At 46.4% G+C, this 12072-nt stretch overlaps 1 long non-coding RNA gene across 1 annotated transcript; it reads right to left on the bottom strand.

The window, feature by feature from the left end:
- Nucleotides 1-800: 800 nt before the first annotated feature.
- On the bottom strand, nucleotides 801-1272 carry LOC306968522. Its single transcript, XR_013793261.1, has 3 exons — nucleotides 1223-1272; nucleotides 1046-1113; nucleotides 801-924 (listed from the first exon to the last, which is right to left on the bottom strand). It is a non-coding gene; the product is annotated as an uncharacterized lncRNA (long non-coding RNA).
- Between the last annotated feature and the right edge of the window lie 10800 nt (nucleotides 1273-12072).

The following is a 12072-nucleotide window of genomic DNA, read 5'->3' as shown; positions in this document are numbered from 1 at the left end:
TGTGAAAAATCATAAAAACACAATGAAAACACAGCAAAAGCGCTTAAAAAAACGGGGTAAAAATGTGACAAAAAAGTTATGATCACTTTTGCAGATCTTAGCTTTTAAATGAGCTGTTACACTGGCCAAGAAGCTTTTAGATTTGGGTAAAGGTGCACTGGAATAAATGTGCTCAGTCAAGGTGGGGGTTAAGAGGTTAAATATACAATATATCAAGCAGAAAAAGGTACAAACCTTCCGCTGGGGTTGGCTTGGCTTTGAGGCAGCAGCTTTCTGACGTCTCGCACGTGACGCCTAATAATTAAAGAACAAAAAAAAAAACATAAATACTTCATATTTGTATACAGGGCAAATCATCCACTTTTACTTCATTTCAACATTGTGTTGCAAAGCATAAGAGCTCACCTTGCACTCCTCAGAGCCAGAAGGGACAAGCTTGTCCATCTTCTTAAGCATGGCTCTGCTGAAGAGAACGGGGGAAAGCGGGATGGAGAAGACAGACTCCACCTTAAAAGAATAAAAATAAACACAATCATTAATATATAACAATTCAATAATACAAAGATGCCAAATGGTTTAGAAATATTACAAACCTCCTGCTGAACCAGCCGCCTCTTGGGACCCCTTTGGGAGTGCGCGGGGCTCCCCAGCTGGCTCCTCTGTAAGGACAGTATCCACAGTCTTAATAACATGCACTGATGGAGCTGAAGCTTTGAAAGTAGAGGCAAGTCTCACCTTGTTCCTCCGTCTCCTTTCCACCAGGGTGAAGGCATCAGGATCCGGCGTTGGATCACTGATGACTGGTGGGGGGGGGGGTGGAGACACAGGGGGTGGACTGGGATGTGTCTCCATGTGGATGTAGGACACTTGGAACAGCAGGTCAGCGTACAGCTTCATCCCCCCATCAGTGTCGCTCAGATGGACCTGTGAAAGATATGGGACAAAAACAGTCATTCTGGGCACCATTTTACTGAGTTAATTATTTCTACTAGACTTGTAATGCAGATGAACTTGCATCTGATTCAAACTATATCAGAGAACTTACACCGTCATGGCACCGCAAGTGCTGTTCTTTCAGCGGGAAGTACTCAGCCGCAGGGTAGAACTTGATACCTTGAACATAAAAATACAAACATAGCATTAATGTCTATGAAAGCTCAAATAAAATTAAACATATATGGTGATCAGACTCTATAGTTTAATGTATCCCTATAATACTCACCCATGCGTGCTGCAACACGGTGGTACTCCTGCCGCAGGTGCTCTTGGAGATACACTGGACTATCACCGCGAGGTGGAAAGTCCAGGACACAGACCTCAGGCCAGCGGCTGCAGACGGATGCCAAGTAGTGGGCAAAGTCCACACCAGCCTCAGAGATGGTACGGCTGGACTTGAGGTTGTTGGAGGGAGCGGTCACGACCACGAGCGATGGCCTGCGATCCATGAGCGATGGATGGCGGCTGTCGTTCGCGAGCTCGACCTCGAGCTGCGCGGCGCTCGCTCCCGGGGTGCAGCTGATGCCAAACGATACCTTGTTGCCAGGTATCTTGACATAGCCATCTACGAAGTGGCGCAGATGGCTGGCCCCAACAATCAGAACAAACTGGAAAAACACAGCACAATAATGGCAGTTAATAACATGAAAAGTTACTAAACCAAGTCCAATTTTCTTTAAATAATACGATGTAACATAGATTTGAGTAGATAGATAAAATCATCTGCCAATTGAGTACAATTGTTTACACTTAAAATAGAGGAAAATCAGTTAGACCTATAATATCACAATGCACAGTCATTTCAGTTCATAAGGATTATTGTAATGTTTTTCTTTAATAATAAAAAAAGGCAAACCTTCTTGCTGGGGCTCGGAGGAGGGATGGCCAATTTGTGCTGCTTTCCCGTCAGCTTGGACATTGGCCATCGGCGGACCTTATGGCGGAATCCTGTTCCTTTCGCTAATAAGAAAAGAAACAAATAATTCAATTATTAATCTTTATATTGTACATGTATTTATTTTATATGACTGTACAGTTTACACTTAAGATAGTGACACAAATGAGTAACACTCACGGTAAAGTTCCGCATCATCAGCTGTGGGAGGCTGCACAGGAGCGGGGGTCCGCTCTGCCAACCTCTCCCGAGCTGCCTGGGAACGACGGAAAGACTTTCCACGAGGCATCTGAAATATGAGAAAACATTTAACATGTTATAGAAAAATGTAAGCAAAGATATAATCTATGTAAATGACCAAATCAATGTTTTTGGGCTCATAAACTGTATAAATGAGTGTTTAATAGTACTGTGTACAATGAGTGTTTAATAGTACTGTGTACAATGAGTGTTTAACAGTACTGTGTACAATGAGTGTTTAACAGTACTGTGTACATGTGTCATTATTTTGGCACTTGAGTATTTGTCTTAACCTGAAACTCTCTCTTATGGTTAAAAATATACTTTGTTTTAATGTTGAATCATTGGCTCTGCTGTGACGTCAGCCTCACACACACATAAACATCCCCCTCCCCCGCCTGTCCCAGCTCCTCTAGGAAACGCCTCCTCAGGTGCATTTTTCAAATATTTTTCCTGCCCCTACAGTCTATACTCGTCACCACGGCAACAGAACTTCAAAAGTGGCGCTGCTGGACAGAGGAACTTCATTGGCTGACTCCACCCTCAGCTCCTCTGATTGGCTCTAAGCTCTCACTCTACACTAACTGTGCTGCACATGCAATGGCCACTTCTACCAGAAACATGTCATAATTAGCTTTAACATCAAGTTAGAACCAGAACCAAACCAGGACTACATGAGGTCTAACAATGAAAGACTTGGTCTAACCCAGAACTCCAACAGAAAAGCCCTGCCTTACACATTATACTGCTCCTCTGAGTCTCTCCCCCTGCTCTGAGCAACAGCATGGCAACGGCATAGCAACGGCATAGCAACGGCATAGCAACGGAGCCACTCATTGGCTGTCCCCCAAGCTTCCCGCGCACACACAGCCAATGAGCGCGCGGCACCGTCTCCCGCACACACTCTCCGGGACTTTTCAGTATTTAGCTTTCTTTTTACCCATAAAAAACAAATAAAATAAAACTAATAATCACCTTATGTGACTAAAACCACACACACATCTAAACACATGCTCTCAAGCCACGGACTTAAATAACACGAGCAGCTCAAAGAAACCATTTCATTTCCACCATTTCAGACATTTACATCAGCCTGGCTGTGGCAGCAGCACACAAAACCAAGCTTTCCCCACAGTCACCACGATAGAGCTCAATATGTACGCTTAATAACGCTCGAATATACAGAAAATATACTTATTACAGCCCCGGGCAGAGCATACATGTGTGGCTACTGCTTTAATGCAGCGTTTAGCTTAAACCAGAGCTACTACAGAGAAGAAAAACAGTTCTTACCTTAAGACGTTTTCAGAGAAGAATCCAAAAAAGAATCAACTCAGAAACAGCAAAGTAATCCAAGAGGAAAGGCTGAAAAGGGCTGGAAAAAGGGCTTCTCTTGCTTGGTCCAAAAAGGATTAGGCTCAGAGACGCAGAGGGAGAAAGTTATCGGCTCTTGAAGAACTGAAAACTTCCAAAGAGGGGCGGGTCCGCGGAGTTTATATACCGGTCCACACGCGTGACGTCACTCACGTTTCATAGTGCTGATAGGCTGAAAGGTCAAACCATATAAAAACATACGTAATCACGCTTGATTCTCTCTCTCTCTCCCTCTCTCTCTCTCTCTCTCTCTCTCTCTCTCTCCGCGTGCAGAGCTCTGTTCGTGACAATCCTCCTCATGGTCTCCTTGTTTACACCGCGGTGCCTTAAAGCCACAGTACCCAATATTTTTGATAATAATAATGGAAGAGGAGGCCACTATATGTGGTTCATATTTAATAACATATTAAACACATAACATATTTGTAGCATCCTGATTCTTCACAGGGGTGAGTTCACAGCTGCATTTCACTGCACAGACTGCAGAGTCACTTTCACAGAAAGACTTAGTGTCAGTGGAGCAAATATCTGACTTTACACAAAAATAAATGGGTGTGGCCTCTGGCCCTGATGCATGTGCTCAGTTACTTTCTGTAACTCTGGGTCTATGAGTGAATGGTTTGAAACGGAAATGCCATCAAGCTGGGAAAAAACAGTGGCATTAGGACTAAAAATAAAAAAGTGGCATAAAACTCCAAGAAGTTTTATTTTATTAGCGACACATTTGCACAAGATCTGTTTTGTACTTGCTTTGATCAGATGTTCAGTGGGCAAAAAGCAAAAGCAAAAAGTTAACTTGAATTATTAGTTGCTACAGTCCCCGACCCCGGATGTTTTGATATAGGAATTTTGGAAAATGGGCGCGATAGCGCCCCCTGCAGACCACCAAATAAAAATGAATGGAGAAAAAAAGTAAACTTTGTCGTAGACAAAAAAAATTTGGCACAGACATCCGTCACGTGACCCCGATCAAAAAGTAAATTATGGCCACGCCCATTTTTCCACCGTGTTGCCATGGCAATGACTCGAAATAAAGTTTGGCGTAGCCAAACCAAAATTGGTATACACCTTCGTCATGACTTTCCGAACAAAAAAGTACATTACGTGGTTGCTAGGCAACCCCCACAAAGTCGGCCATTTTGGGAAATATCGCGTGGTCTGGCGCCGAAGGCGCATTTCTTGCCTTTGCTCTTTTATAAACTCAACGGAGGGTGGCAGGGACGGCATTACCACGTAGGGCGCGGCAGCGCCCCCCGGCTATTGCGGTGGCGTGCGACGGCGTGCGCCAACCGGCCAACGCTGCTCGCGAGGGCCTCTAAATGCCGCTTGCGGCTTTAATTCTTATTAGGCCCGAGCGGCCTGGCAGGGCTCGGGCCTATTGTAATTGTACGGCAGTGCGCGGAGCGCACTGAAGAAAGACGTGCGCTACGCGCACGTCCCGAAAAGAGCGCGCAGCGCTCAAGAAACAGAGCGCGGAGCGCTCCCCATGTAAGACAGTAATAGGGGGGACTCCCGGCACCACGCCCTGTCCGGTGAAATAGGCGTGTGCCGCGAAAGCGGCACATTTGTAACTGCTCGTGTGAAAAAAGGTGAAAAATCCAGGCAAGGCGCAACATTGACAAGAAAGTAGTCGATGACGAGCGCAACGCGCTCGTCATCGACCATGGCCACTTCCCAGTGCCCAAAACACTACTAGAGTGACTCAGGGCATTAAGGCCTATCCAATGATATAGGTGTTTGCCGCGAAAGCGGCATATTTGTAGTTGCTCGCAAAAAAATATAAAAAAAAACGCATTAAGAAACATTGACAAAGTAGAAGTAAAATACGAGCGCAACGCGCTCGTATTTGAAAATTAACCTCACGGGTGGATTACTGGACGTGAGACCTTTCCGACGACGCGCATATGTGCCGCCGCAGGCGGCGCTATATTGTTATTGTAAGAGTTTTTCTTATTAGGCCCGAGCGGCCTGCCGTCGCAAGGGCCTATTGTAATCGCAATCACAGCGCAGTGCGCGCAGCGCACTGAACCTAAGTGCGCGTAGCGCACAAAAACAGCGCGAAGCGCTGTCCCCATGTCAACCGTAAACTCACCATGTAAAACAGTGACAGCCCACACCGGAGGTGTGGGGCCTTTATACTTATTATTGCATTAAAATGAATGGGGGTATATAGTTTGAATGGGGGTATATAGTTTGAATGGGGGTATATAGTGGATGACGAGCGCTTCGCGCTCGTCATCCACCCAGGACCCCCACGGATGCGTGCGGATCGCTGAAAGCTTTCCAAAAATGTATAATATGATATCGTCGCGAAAGCGACTATATTGTTTTTGCCGAAAATATTATTATTCTTTCTCGCTTCTTCTTCTTCTTTCTTTCTTCTGCTCTTTGAGCAGGAATTTGACCCCCTGAACATAGTCGAAAACTCACCAAACTTTGCCCAAAATTCAGGTCCGGTGAAAAATTAATTAAAATGTGTGTTTCATATTGGGGGGAAAAAAAATGGCGCGACAGCGCCACCTACAAAAGGGAAAATACATTACGCCAATGGGAGAGGGGCCGAAGTAAACTTTGTCGTAGAGCGACGAGATTCGGTACAGACGTTCGTCATGTGACGACAAAAAAATAATATTATTGTGGCCACGCCCCCTGACAAACCGGAAGTCCGCCATATTGGCAGGAAGCCCGGAGAATGCTGAGTCAGCGTTTTCGCTGACGTCGCATTTTAACGAACTCCTCCTAGGGCGTTTCACCAAATGAGCTCAAAATCGCTCCAGCTCATCTCGAGATGTGGGGCATCAAAAGTTATCCAAATTTTTTGGCTATGTTTTACGGTTTGTTTGCGGCGAAGCCGCAATCTTTACGAAGGATTTTGCGATTCATCAAAAACTAAAAATTGCTCCCATTTGCGCAAACAAACTCCGATTAAAAATCGGAAATATACATTTTTTTGACCTTTCACCCCTGGACACAACAAATGTGAAAAAATGACACTGGGCGCGATAGCGCCCCCTCCAGGTACAGAAGAAAAAATGCATTGTGGGAAAAAAATTAGTTTGTCGGAAATGGATGAAATTCGGTACAAAAATAGTTGATGGCGTCCCGATCCAAAAAGCCAATGAGACCCATATCGTATTTTGCACGGTGTTGCCATGGTGAATCAAAATACATTGCGTCCATGGAGGCGGGACCAACGTCAACTTTGTCAGAGAGCAACGGGATTCAGTACAGACATTCGTCATGTGACGACAAACAAAAAATATTATTGTGGCCACGCCCCCTGACAATCCGGAAGTCCGCCATTTTGACAGGAAATCTGGAAAATGCTGAGTCAGCGTTTTCGCTGACATCACATTTTAACGAACTCCTCCTAGGGCGTTTCACCAAATGAGCTCAAAATCGCTCCAGCTCATCTCGAGATGTGGGGCATCAAAAGTTATCCAAATTTTTTGGCTAAGTTTTACGGTTTGTTTGCGGCGAAGTATTTTGCGATTCATCAAAAACTAAAAATCACTCCCATTCGCACAAACTAACTCCGATTAAAAATCGGAAATATACATTTTATTGACCTTTCACCCCTGGACACAGCAAATGTGAAAAAGTGCCATTGGGCGCGATAGCGCCCCCTCCAGGTGCAGAAGAAAAAATGCATTATGGGAAAAAAATTAGTTTCTCGGAAATGGATGAAATTCGGTACAAAAATAGTTGATGGCGTCCCGATCAAAAAAGCCAATGAGACCCATACCGTATTTTGTACGGTGTTGCCATGGTGACGCCCGGGGCCCCCCATGTTATCTAATGGGGCTGACACATGAATCTCACATTATACAACATTACAGCGCGTTAGCGCCCCCTGTCAGGAGCTTGTGGACAGTGGTCATGGAAGTACGGCCCGTTAGGGCCGCCTGATGCTAATTGTGAAATTAAAAACATTATGGGCGTGCTAGCGCACTCTGCAGGCTGGAGCCATTATTCACATGGAGAGGCTAAAAATGTAGTTTTGATGTTTACTGACAAAGATTAATGGCAAATCAGGGCAAAAAAATGCAGTGTGGCCACGCTGGCTTTCTCGGTAGGGCTATGGCGTGGATAGATAGAGGCGCTAAAGGAGGCACGGCCCGCGAGGGCCGTTCGATGCCGCTTGCGGCTTTAATTATTCTTCTTATTATTTTTCCTCTCCCCCCCAAAATCCACTTTCCCACCGACGAAAAGTCCTGAATTTTTGCCCAAAATTCAATTTGGTGAAAAGAAGAAACTTCACATCTCCATATTTCAAAAATTCTAAAAAATGGCGCGTCAGCGCCCCCTGGAAAAACCACGTTAACATTGCGGCCTATGGCCAGACCCCCCAAAATCCCGAAAAACCCGAAAATTTTAGTTCGTCGTAGACGAAAAAAATTCGGCACAGTGATTGGTCACATGAAGCCAAAAAAAAAAACATATTACGCGGTTGCTAGGCAACCACCTATACGGCGGCCATATTGGCCAGAAGAGCGACCTGGCGCCGATGGCGCCTTTTCGTGCCCTCGCATTTGAACGAACTCGTCCTAGGTCGTTGAACGCAGCGACTCCCCGGTCGCTCCAGATCATCTATACATGTGGGCCATTAAAAGTTATTAAAAACTTTCTAATAGGATTTCCGGTTTTGTCATGGCAACGCCATGAATTTGGCGTTCATTTTTGGCGTTCGCCGTCGCCTTCGAAGAGTCATAACTCGCACATACTGTGGCCGATTTTAGTGAAACTTGAATCGTTGGTCGAGTCGTCGGCCCCGGATGTTTTGATATAGGAATTTTGAAAATGGGCGCGATAGCGCCCCCTGCAGAGCACCGAATAAAAATGAATGGAGAAAAAAAGTAAACTTTGTCGTAGACAAACAAAATTTGGCACAGACATCCGTCACGTGACCCCGATCAAAAAAGTCAATGAAGGCCACGCCCATTTTCCCACCGTGTTGCCATGGCAACGACCCGATATAAAGTTTGGCGTAGCCAAACCAAAATTGGTACACACCTTCGTTGTGACTGTCCGAACAAAAAAGTACATTACGTGGTTGCTAGGCAACCCACACAAAGTCGGCCATATTGGGAAATATCGCGTGATCTGGCGCCAAAGGCGCATTTCTTGCCTTTGCTTTTTTATAAACTCAACCGAGGGTGGTAGCGTCGTTTTAACCACGTACGGCTCGGCAGCGCACCCCGGTTATTGCGGTGGCGTGCGACGGCGTGCGCCAACCGGCCAACGCTGCTCGCGAGGGCCTCTAAATGCCCATATTGTTATTGTAAGGGTTTTTCTTATTATTATTAGGCCCGAGCGGCCTGGCAGGGCTCGGGCCTATTGTAATTGTACGGCAGTGCGCGTAGCGCACTGAAGAAAGACGTGCGCGTAGCGCACGTCCCGAAAAGAGCGCGCAGCGCTCAAGAAACAGAGCGCGGAGCGCTCCCCATGCATTAGACAGTAATGGGGGGACTCCCGGCACCACGCCCTGTCCGGTGAAATAGGCGTGTGCCGCGAAAGCGGCACATTTGTAACTGCTCGTGTGAAAAAAGGTGAAAAATCCAGTGAAGGCGCAACATTGACAAGAAAGTAGTCGATGACGAGCGCAATGCGCTCGTCATCGACCATGGCCACTCCCCAATGCCCAAAACACTACTAGAGTGACTCAGGGCATTAAGGCCTATCCAATGATATAGGTGTTTGCCGCGAAAGCGGCATATTTGTTGTTGCTCGCAAAAAAATCGGGAAAAAAAACGCATTAAGAAATATTGACAAAGAAGTGGTAAAATACGAGCGCAACGCGCTCGTATTTGACAATGAACCTTACGGGTGGGTTACTGGACGTGAGACCTTTCCGACGATATAAATATGGGCCGCCGGAGGCGGCGCTATATTGTTATTGTAAGGGTTTTTCTTATTATTCTTATTATTTTTCCTCTCCCCCAGAAATCCACTTTCCCACCGACGAAAAGTCCTGAATTTTTGCCCAAAATTCAATTTGGTGAAAAGAAAAAACTTCACATCTCCGAAATTCAAAAATTCAAAAAGATGGCGCGTCAGCGCCCCCTAGAAAATCAAGTTTACATTGCGCCCTATGGCAAGACCCGAAAACCCCGAAAATGTTAGTTCGTCACAGACGAAAAAAATTCGGCACAGTGATTGGTCACATGAAGCCAAACAAAAAAAGATATTATGCGGTTGCTAGGCAACCATCTGTATGGCGGCCATATTGGATAGAAGAGCGACCTGGCGCCAAAGGCGCCTTTTTGTGCCCTCGCATTTGAACGAACTCGTCCTAGGGCGTTGAACGCAGCGACTCCCCGGTCGCTCCAGATCATCTACACATGTGGGGCATTAAAAGTTATTAAAAACTTTCTAATAGGATTTCCGGTTTTGTCATGGCAACGCCATGAATTTGGCGTTCGTTTTTGGCGTTCGCCGTCGCCTTCGAAGAGTCATAACTCGCACAAACTGTGGCCGATTTTAGTGAAACTTGAATCGTTGGTCGAGTCGTCGGCCCCGGATGTTTTGATATAGGAATTTTGAAAATGGGCGCAATAGCGCCCCCTGCAGAGCACCGAATAAAAATGAATGGGGAAAAAAAGTAAACTTTGTCGTAGACAAAAAAAATTTGGCACAGACGTCCGTCACGTGACCCTGATCAAAAAGTAAATTATGGCCACGCCCATTTTCCCACCGTGTTGCCATGGCAACGGCCCGAAATAAAGTTTGGCGTAGCCAAACCAAATTTGGTACACACCTTCGTCATGACCGTCCGAACAAAAAAGTACATTACGTGGTTGCTAGGCAACCCACACGAAGTCGGCCATTTTGGGAAACATTGCTTAATCTGGCGCCGAAGGCGCATTTCTTGCCTTTGCTCGTTTATAAACTCGACCGAGGGTGGCAGCGACAGCATAGCCACGTACGGCGTGGCAGCGCCCCCGGTTGTTGCGGTGGCGTGCGACGGCGTGCGCCAACCGGCCAACGCTGCTCGCGAGGGCCTCTAAATGCCGCTTGCGGCTTTAATTATTATTATTTTTCCTCTCCCCCTCCGGAGGCCGTTTCGGCCACTTCCCACCGACGAAAAGTCCTGAATTTTTGCCCAAAATTCAATTAGGGGGAAAAAAAAACCTCCACATCTCCAAATTTCAAAAATTCAAAAAAATGGCGCGTCAGCGCCCCCTGGAAAAACGACGTTAACATTGCGGCCTATGGCCAGACCCCCCAAAATCCCGAAAACCCCGAAAATGTTAGTTCGTCGTAGACGAAAAAAATTCGGCACAGTGATTGGTCACATGGAACCAAAAAAAAAAAGATATTACGCGGTTGCTAGGCAACCATCTGTATGGCGGCCATCTTGGCCAGAAGAGCGACCTGGCGCCGAAGGCGCCTTTTCGTGCCCTCGCATTTGAACGAACTCGTCCTAGGGCGTTGAACGCAGCGACTCCCCAGTCGCTCCAGATCATCTACACATGTGGGGCATTAAAAGTTATTAAAAACTTTCTAATAGGATTTCCGGTTTTGTCATGGCAACGCCATGAATTTGGCGTTCGTTTTCGGCGCTCGCCGTCACTTTCGAAGAGTCATAACTCGCACATACTTTGGTCGATTTGAGTGAAACTTGAATCGTTGGTCGAGTCGTCGGCCCCGAATGTTTTGATATGGGAATTTTGAAAATGGGCGCGATAGCGCCCCCTAGCGAGCACCGAATAAATATTAATGGAGAAAAAAAGTAAACTTTGTCGTAGACAAATAAAATTTGGCACAGACATCCGTCACGTGACCTCGATCAAAAAGTAAATTATGGCCACGCCCATTTTCCCACCGTGTTGCCATGGCAACAACCCGAAATAAAGTTTGCCGTAGCCAAACCAAAATTGGCACACACGTGCGTCGTGACTGTCCGAACAAAAAAGTACATTACGTGTTTGCTAGGCAACCCCCAAGAAGTCGGCCATTTTGGGAAACATCGCGTGATCTGGCGCCGAAGGCGCCGTTTCTTGCCTTTGCTCTTTTATAAACTCAACCGAGGGTGGCAGCGTAATTTTAACCACGTACGGCGCGGCAGCGCCCCCCGGTTGTTGCGGTGGCGTGCGACGGCGTGCGCCAACCGGCCAACGCTGCTCGCGAGGGCCTCTAAATGCCGCTTGCGGCTTTAATTATTATTATTTTTTTTCTTCTCCCCCCCCGGAGGCCGTTTCGGCCACTTCCCACTGATGAAAAGTCCTGAATTTTTGCCCAAAATTCAATTAGGTGAAAAAAAAAACTTTCACATCTCCAAATTTAAAAAATTCAAAAAAATGGCGCGTCAGCGCCCCCTGGAAAAACGACGTTAACATTGCGGCCAATGGCCAGACCCCCCAAAATCCCGAAAACCCCGAAAATTTTAGTTCGTCGCAGACGAAAAAAATTCGGCACAGTGATTGGTCACATGGAACCAAAAAAAAAAAGACATTACGCGGTTGCTAGGCAACCATCTGTATGGCGGCCATCTTGGCCAGAAGAGCGACCTGGCGCCGAAGGCGCCTTTTCGTGCCCTCGCATTTGAACGAACTCGTCCTAGGGCG

The sequence above is a fragment of the Gobius niger genome (assembly GCF_951799975.1).
Source record: "Gobius niger genome assembly, chromosome: 1".
Classification (NCBI taxonomy): Eukaryota; Metazoa; Chordata; class Actinopteri; order Gobiiformes; family Gobiidae; genus Gobius; species Gobius niger.
The sequence above is the reverse complement of the archived record's forward strand: the minus strand, read 5'-3'. Positions and strand labels throughout refer to the sequence as shown.